The sequence below is a fragment of the Neovison vison genome, chromosome 3 (assembly GCF_020171115.1).
Source record: "Neovison vison isolate M4711 chromosome 3, ASM_NN_V1, whole genome shotgun sequence".
In the NCBI taxonomy this organism is placed as follows: Eukaryota; Metazoa; Chordata; class Mammalia; order Carnivora; family Mustelidae; genus Neogale; species Neogale vison.
Window position 1 is genome coordinate 126,428,744 of NC_058093.1, and position 6,192 is coordinate 126,434,935.

General features: G+C 48.2%; 1 long non-coding RNA gene across 1 annotated transcript; it reads left to right on the forward strand.

Annotated features, from left to right (window-relative positions):
• The first annotated feature begins 247 nt into the window (after positions 1 to 247).
• On the forward strand, positions 248 to 1,005 carry LOC122901890. Its single transcript, XR_006383701.1, has 2 exons — positions 248 to 293; positions 718 to 1,005. It is a non-coding gene; the product is annotated as an uncharacterized LOC122901890 (long non-coding RNA).
• The last annotated feature ends 5,187 nt before the right edge of the window (positions 1,006 to 6,192 follow it).

A 6,192-nucleotide genomic window follows, 5' to 3' on the forward strand; every position in this document is an offset into this window, starting at 1 on the left:
GCTAAACCATTTTGGTCAATCATTCCGAACATTTCCAGTTGTCCCCCGCCCCCTCCCACTGCAGTAGCTGGGATGAGTCTTGCCAAGCGGGCGATGACCAGGTCCATGTGCTGGGGCCACATCGGATTGCCTGCTTTGTCCCCAACCGGCCCCACCTAGACCCAGCGCATCTTTAACCCCCTTTGCTTGACCACAGTCTTGACCTCACAGGGGAACAGGAAGCCAGGCTGCCTTTTCTCTGGAGCCACAGGAGTCTAGCGGAGCAGATCGGAGCTGTGGCTTTCAGTGATGGGGTAAGGGGAGATGGCGGGTTTCCACCAGACAGAGACACCGGGGGCTTCTGGGGGCTTTTTGACGTGCTGTGACGTTCGGCGGCACTGGGGAGAGCAGGTGAGCGCGAGCCAGGAGGGACCGGAGATGCGCTGATGCTCAGGGCCCGGGAGGGCAGCCGCGGAGGCACGCGGCCGAGTCAGGCTGCAGGATGAGAGGAAGGCCTGTCCCTGCTGGGAACAAGCCCCTGGAAGGCTGGCCCAGAGGGAGCTAAGGACCCAGCCACCAGGAGGAAACACAGGGCCACAAAGGACAGGGGTCACGGCGGTGGGGGAAATCTGAGCTGAGCGGGGACTCGCGGAGGTGCGGAAGGTGCAGACGCGCGGATGGATGAAAACAAGGCTCCAGCTGCTTTCTGAAGAGTCAGAGGAGAGGGTCTGCTTACAGGTGTCACAGAAGCAGAAAGAAGCAGACGGAAATGCCGAGAGCTGTAGCGTGGGGACTGCAGGAACGGAGACGGGATGGGAGAGCCACCAGCATGTTCCAGAGAATTCCAGCGTCGGAGAGGGGAACCCGAGCAATGGAAGAGGTCCAAGAGGGCCGTCAAGAGGTCGTCTGCCTGCGTGTGTCTCAGAGAGGACGCCCACATCTTGTCCGGAGAACTCTATAGTCCTCCCTTCCCCACCACAAAAAGAGCGGTTCAACAAGTAAAGAGAAATGGTTTTTAGGTACATATTTAGGAGTTGATGTGTGCCTGAGTTAATGGTTCTTTAAACTCTGTATTGGCCATTCATAGGGCTTTCTTTTTAATCAGTTGATTCATTTTTTGAAGTCCATAAACAGAAGTGAGTCAAGAATGGGGAGAGCAGAGGGGCTCCTGGGCAGCTCCGCTGGTTGACTGGCCAACTCCCGACTTTGGCTCCGGTCGTGACCGCAGGGTTGTGAGGTGGAGCCCGTGTTGGGCTCTGAGCCGTGTGTGCAGCTTAAGATTCTGCCTCTCCTCTCAGCTGTAAACAAACAAACAAACAAACAACCCCCCAAAACTGAAAAGGCAGAGCAAGCTCATACTTTGAGATTCTTTACAGTAATTTTACCATTACATTCACCCAAGCCAAAAGCTTGACTTAATAACTAGGCAAGGATCTCTCTCATCCGCCTCATTAATCTCGGGTCCCGAGCCACCTGTTATCTGATTAGAGCCAGAACACACCGTGTCCCTTGTATGGACTTTGGAGTTTCACACATGTTCATGAAGGGGAAGGAAGGGAAAATGGTGTATTGAGGAGTCCTCCTGACCAATTTTGTTTGTTTGAGGAGGACCCTACAAGTGGTCAATGAGTCTTTCTAATTAAGTTACACGCTAGAAAAATTTCAGTACTCATGAGTACTGAAATACATAGCAAAAAAAAATCGACAGATTGATCTCCCAAATTAAAAGCTTTTGCTCTTCAGAAGACACTGTTGAGAGAAGATGACCCACGCAGTGGGAGAGAATATCTTTCTCACACTTATCTGGTAGAATATTGGTATCTAGACTAGATTAAAGTTTCTCAGGATAATAAGAAAAACATCTCAATAAAAAAACATGAGCAGAAGATCTGAAGGAGCCTCCTCAGACCAGACGCACAGGTAGAAAATCGCCCCACGACATCATCCGTCATGAATTCTCATCCACCGCCACTAGGAATGCAAAATGGCGCCACTACTCTGGAAAACAGTTTAATAGAGCCTTGTAAAATGAGACGTACACTCACCCTCTTACCCACGATCCCATCCCAGGCCTACATATTTATCAAAGAGAAATGAAAATATAAAACGTCCACACAACAGTCTGTGTATGTGGAGTTTGTGAGGACGGCATACACCTTCAAGCAACGGATGCTCTGGGATTATTCGATCGCGCACGTGGTTTTCCTCATAACTGCGGAACCCTGGAAGCAAGCCGAGTGTAGACAGGCCAGTGCGGACTCCGTGCGAGCAGAGGAGCGGTCCGCTCGTGTGCAGTCACGGAGGACGCGCAAGGGCGTTATGCTAGGGGAAGAAGCCAAGTTCGAGAGGCGGCAGACTCTGTGATTCTGTGTATTCGAAGCTTTGGAAAAGAGAGACCTGCAGAGACATGAGCTGGTCAGTGGCTGCTAGAGACCGGGTGTGGGGGATGGGCTGCCCACGAGCTCGAGGGCGACGGGAATGTTTCACGCCTTCATTCTGGTGCACGCCTTTACTGACACTGATAATGGTCAAATGATAGCTCAATCAACTTGACTTAAAATCTGAAACAAAAGGAAATAAAGGAACCTTTTCATTTACCTTAGGAGTTTTGCTCATGTCACTATTTTTGTGTGGCTAAGAAATGGCTGATTTTATGATAAATTTATAGAGTTTCTTCCGAAATACATCTCTTCTAGTCAGGAGTGTGTTTCCTATAACCAATAAAACAATAGCCAACTTGCTGAACGACTTCCATTAGACAGTGCTCGCTGCTATAAGTCTCGAGGGATATTTTCACCATTACTTTGCAAATTAAAAGAAGGAAGTCAATGTAATGGTTTTGACAAGACGCAGCCTTAAATAACCGGGAATTTTATAGAACATAGACTCAGTAAGGTCAGATGCATTACAATCTGGGGGTTTATTGGATTTTTTTCCTTCTTTTTCATCGCTAAGTTTTTGAGATTTAACATGACTTTATTCTGTGATTATTTTTGAAGTTTTCTTTTATCTGTATAAACGACTTTTAACATGTTTTTAAAAAGAAGTGACCCTGGGTGTAGCGCTTGCCGTTTCCAGAGTGCTCTCATACCCACTTGATTTTCTCCAGCCCCTCCCGTGCTAGGTCTAGAATCTTCCTATACTAACTTTATAGGAGAGGAAGCAGAAGCGCAAAGATATTAAGACTTTTCCCAGTTAATGAGCAACAGGGCAATTGCTTGACCCCGGACCCCTTCAGACCAAAATCCCACGTGCTCGTCCCTCATCCTCGGTCCTCAAGGTTTTTACTGAATAAAGACTCCTAGTGCACGAGGTCTGAGGGGAAGGAGAAATGACCCTTATCCTAGATTGTTTCACGTGGAAATGACAATTTAGAGTAGCCTTACTCTGATGTAAGCAAATGGAAGGCCCAACCTATTTGAATTGGAAGGTTAACTGGAGTTTATATGTGCGAGAAGAGATACAATGGAGGGTTGGTAATTAGATGAGTGAACAAAAGCAAAACCTGTGTGTGTCTGGCTCTCAGGGAGGTCATCAGACCACAAAGCGCTCATTGTCGTCACGCGCACCACCAAAACGGTTACTGCCATCGAGGGGAGAAGAAGGAAATCAAATAACCCAAGGCACTTTGTCCGGCTCTTTCAACAGAAGAGCTTCATAATACACAGCGGCTATTATACCCCTTTCAGCTTCTCTGCTCTGCTTTTATAAATAGGCTGTGCTCGCCTAGAAAGAGTATAAAGGCAATCTACTGCACAGGCCTTTGTGAAGTCAGGTTTAGCGAGGGCAGCGCGGGATGCAAGGCAGACCCCCTCCCTCGGTCACGGCGCTGTCCCAGCCGAGGCCCCCGCCAGGGGACACCGGGGGACGGCCACCTTGGCCATCCCGAAGAAAGGAAACCGATGCAGGTGGGACCCAGAAGTCGGACAGAGGAGCACGAGGAAACCAACTCGGATAAGACGAGTGATCAGAAACATTCTCTGGCTTGTATTTGGGTCACGGGGTTTTCTGCATCTCCCAGTCTTGCTTTTCAGCTGGCCTCCAGCTCCCTCTCTCCCGCTCTCATTCTTAAGCAACAAAAGATGTTTTCTGTAAACCGAAGGAGGAAGTACAGTCGGCCTGCTCTCTGGCTGATGTACCCATGTGTAACTGTAGGGTTTAATTTTGCTTTACATTAATCAAACAACAATAAAGGCCATAAAAACCCCACTAAGAGGCATTTTAACTGAGGACCCAGGGCTACCCACCCAGGGACTTCCCCTATTGTCTTCTCTGGAGCCCCTGTAAAAGCAAGTAGAAGCAACAGAAAGAAAGAAAAATTGAGCCACTTTTAAAAATATATATATTTATATATAGAAAGGGAGAAAACATGTAATAAATTAAGGGTAGTGGGAGTGAAATCAGGCCAGAGGTAAACGACGTTTAATTGTGTGAGCGGCTCTCCCTTCTGGTCCCTGCCAGCTGCCGCCGCTGCCGCTACCTTCCTGCTCTAAGATGGAAGCGATGATGGCAGACACGTGCAGACACACAAAAGAACCTATTTGGACTGGCGTGTCAGCTCATCTTTATCAAATGTTGCACAGGTATATTTTGTTGCCATGCTTCATTACCCCAGAATGGCATGCCTGAAATGTTTGTCTCTTCTATAAACCCAATAGCTTTCCCAGCCAGGCACATCTGACAGAGAAAAGACGGGTGTTTCTTTCGCAGGCCTGGGTTTGTAAAGGCCGGGCAATTAAGGAGAGAGAGAGAGAGGGAGAGAGAGGGAGGGATGGGGGAGAAGGAGAGAGGAGGGAGGAAGAAGAGAGGGAGGAAGGGGCAGAGAGGGAGGAAGGGGGAAGAGAAAGAGGAAGAGGCATCTATGTAAAAAATTAGATGTTGTATTATGTGCTTGTTTTCCCTGTCCCGAATAAATAAAGAACACATAAAAAGCTGCATAATGAGCCTGGACTGGGTTTTAGAAAGGGTCATTCCCCAGTGATTGGGAAAAATCCTACGCAGACATCCAGTGGTTGATTTAAAATACGAAGTTTTGAAAACAATTTGCGTGGAACAAAAGGGGACAGGGCAAGTGTCGGGGCGAAGTGCTGCGACGGCAAATCCGACCGTCAGTAGAAGTAAAATTTGGCTTCTGGCACACGTAGGACTCCTGTGTCAAAATCCACCTGCTGTCTTCCACTAGCCTACTGGAAAATCAATATTTTAATCCTGCGCGATATAGATTAAGTTCTTGGGAATTAGAACTGGGTAGGCCTATATTTTATTTTTCCCCCCTTAGAGAAACTGTGGTAATGGCTTTTGCAAATCAGAGAAGGAGGGGTGAAGGTTTGGCAAAGCGGAGGTATGTGAGGTTTCCTGCCTTTCCTCTGGGGAGACTGCCTGTTGGATCCCACAAGCTCCACGTAGCCCCAAGGAAGGGCCCCAGGGCTTTCCTCAAATCAAAGGGCTGCGTGGTTGGGAGCGAACTCAGTGCTCCTGGCAGAACTATTACTAACCAAGACCGTTACCTGCTCTCTGGAAAAGAAAGGGAAATAGTAATGGATGGGTGGCTTCAGCATGGGGGGGTTCCCAGAAAAAACATAACGAACCCCGTGTTCTTTTTGTCGTTCTTTTGTCATCTCCAAGGGATGATGGGATGCCGGAGGATGTCTGCACAGAAATTTGCAGACCCCTTCAAATCTGAGGGGGATGTGGGGGAAGCTCCTTAGGATCTGATCGGAAACCAGCCAGCCAGGTGTGTTTTAGTGTTCAGTCTTTTTGATTTGAGAAAGGTGCCACCGTGCACGTATATTTTATTCTCAGTAACTTCTCGGGGAAGGGGCAGTGCTCTCAAGTGCATGAGTCCAAGGTAGGAACCTTCAGTCTAAAAGGGAAAAAATAGACACTAGGAATAGGTTCACACCAGTGAAGGTTAGGTCAGATTTTGTCGCAGAAGTAGTTATGAAAGTCTTCTCAGTGTTCAAACATTTTTGGTTTTTGTAATTGCACATAAGGGATGATACTCCCGTACTCTTTCTTTTCCCACAGGCACTCAGTTCTTACTGTGCAAATTGCAATCATAAGAAAAAGAAGACAGTATATACCCGTACTCTTCATAGAAAAACGTCACTAAAACAACGCGTCCTCACGCAGACCCGCAAACCCCGAGGAAGGCGGCCGCTCCCCACGCAGGGGACAGTGCACCTCAGCAGGGCAAAGTTGCTCTGCATGAGA